The sequence below is a fragment of the Eptatretus burgeri genome, chromosome 2 (assembly GCF_056783735.1).
Source record: "Eptatretus burgeri isolate ZD-2024b chromosome 2, Ebu_testis_v1, whole genome shotgun sequence".
NCBI classification, from domain to species: domain Eukaryota; kingdom Metazoa; phylum Chordata; class Myxini; order Myxiniformes; family Myxinidae; genus Eptatretus; species Eptatretus burgeri.
The window spans coordinates 54260684-54263183 of record NC_140962.1 but is presented as its reverse complement, the minus strand read 5'-3'; the positions used below and the strand labels follow the sequence as shown (position 1 = coordinate 54263183).

The 2500-nt window shown below is 44.0% G+C and overlaps 1 protein-coding gene and 1 pseudogene across 1 annotated transcript in view; one reads left to right on the top strand and one right to left on the bottom strand.

Annotated features, from left to right (window-relative positions):
• Nucleotides 1-2500, top strand: part of LOC147032066 (protein cornichon homolog 2-like) — a 238851-nt gene that overhangs the window by 14102 nt on the left and 222249 nt on the right. The gene's annotated exons all lie outside the window — the stretch shown is intronic.
• On the bottom strand, nt 751-891 carry LOC147032070 (signal recognition particle RNA; annotated as a pseudogene).

Here is a 2500-nt window from a genome sequence, read left to right as displayed (position 1 = left end):
TTCATCCCAATGGGACGTAAGGCTGCTATGAGCTTTCACCATTTATCTCTATCCTTTGCTACATTCTCTGCCTCACACCATGCTAGACCCATCTCCTCCAAATCAGCTACCATAGTCCGATGCCAAGATGTTTTTGGCTTAGCTGGTTTCCTCCTTCCTGATGGTGTCCATCCCAAATAAACCTTAGGGATTCGATCAGGGGAAATTCTAAGCACGTGACCAAGCCATTGGATGAAAGAACACATTTCATGGGCAATGCAGTGGCAACCAGTTTTTTCATGCACGTCTTTGTTGGATATCTCATTAGGCCAGAAGATGCGGCAGATTTTCCTCAGCCATCCATTGTGAAAAGACTCACCAGCACTCAGAGCTATATTGAAGAACAGACTTGACATTGCTGTTATGAAGTCTTGTCTTTGTCTTCAGGCTGTACTGCTTAGACTTCCGGATAGAATGGAGTTGAGCAAATGTATTACAAGCTTTGTGGAATATTGCCTTGATGTCTTTCTTGGCTCCATTGTCTTTACTGATGAGACTGCCTCGGTATTAAACTCCTCTACAGTCTCTAGGGCTTCTCCATTTGAAGTAGTGAATACAGAAGGTTGTTGTTGTTGTTGTTCGTCTTTCGGCTGCTCCCGTTAGGGGTCGCCACAGCGGATCATCTGTTATGATCCGCATACTGATTTGGCATAGGTTTTACGCCGGATGCCCTTCCTGACGCAACCCTGGTCGCCTCTTACGACACAGGGATAAGGATTGGGTTTCGCCATGATTCCGGGCTGCCCTACACCCTCTCATAGCGTGGCCCAGTGCAGAGCTCCCGTCTTCAAGCGATCCTCCAACCCAAACCTCCGAGTAGCCGGATTACAGGCGCACGCCACTACGCCCGGTCCGTAGTGAGTACAGAAGGTATGGTATTGATATTCCTCACCTTGGTCTTGGTGGTATTAATATTGAGACCTGCCCTTCTGGCAAAGCTCACTAGCTTGTCAGTTTTTTCTTGCAAATATGTATTCCTTGATGACAAAATAGCTAAAGCATCAGCAAAGTCCAGATGTTCAAGTTGGGTGGAAAGGGTCCACTGGATGCCTCTAGGTCTATCTGACATGGTGTTCCTCATGATCCAGTCAATAGTAATCAGAAGGAGGATCGGTGATATGATTCAACCTTGGCAAACTCCAGACTCCATCGGGAACCACTCTGATAAGGAGTTGTTCATGATAACACTGCATTCAAAGTGTTCATATAATTTGCTTATTAGAGTAACCATCTTCTGTGGAATTCCATACGATCTCGGTGTCTTCCACAGGCTCACTATATGTACACTATCAAATGCCTTCTTAAAGTCAATGAAGTTGATATAAAGAGGTGTGTTCCATTCTAAGCACTGTTCAGTGATGTTACATCACTGGTCAATTTACCCTCTTCCTGCTTTGAATCCCACTTTTTCCTCTCTCAACTTGATGTCAATAACCTTGTTAATTCTGTTGAGTATCCTTCAAAAAAACTTTGCTGGGAATTTAAAGTCATCTTATCGCCTGCCAGTTATCACAGTTACCAAGATCGCCTTTCTTGAGCAGCTTGACCATGAAGCCTTTTGTTCAGTCAACGGGGATAACGTCCTTGGCCCAAAGCATTCTGAAGAGGTCAGTGAGCACCCATGTCACAGTGCTGATAACAGCTTTGAGCATTTCAGTGTGCATGGAATCGATGCCGTGGCATTTACACTCTTCATGGCTTTGATGGCAACTCTGACTTCTTCTTCAGAAAGTGGCTCAATGTTGATACAAAGGATATCCTCTGCTGGTAGAGGGTCAGTTGGTTCATCTGACTCTGAGCTGTTCAAGACATCATGGAAGTGTTGAACCCATCTTCCTGCTTGTTGATACTGTGTTAGTATAACATTCCCTCCTCTATCTTTCACAGAGGTAGAGTGATTGGTGTTTGTACCACGCAGTTGTTGAGTGATCTTATATACTGTGCTTATCTTTCCCCTGACTGCAGCCTGTTCAGCTTCACCAGCTCACTCCTCCAAAAATGACCTCTTGTCTTTGCTCGCAGTCTTCTTGGCTTATTTATCTTTGGCCTTGTGAGCTTGTGGGACCTTTTTCTGGAGCCGAGGTGACTTATGGCTCAACATCTTTTCCTTCAATAGCTTCCCTTCATCAATTTTCTTCCATGTTCCTGGTGTTAACCTTTCTTTATATTTCTTCTTTTTATAACCAATGACTTTCTGTGCGGTTTCTTTACATACTTATTTGACGGTGTCCCATTTCATCATGACTACTTGGTCTTCTTCCTCTTTTTGAGTTGCTCGTGCCCTAAAATATTTCCTCCTCTCAATGACAAAGTCATTTATGTTGTCTTGAGATTTGAGTTTGGCAATGTCGAGATGTTTTCTACCTTGAAGAGTGTTTCTGCCTTTTGGAGCTTCAGTTTAATACTTGCCGCAACAAGATTGTGATCTCTGCTGGTATCAGCACCACGAAAAATGTGTACA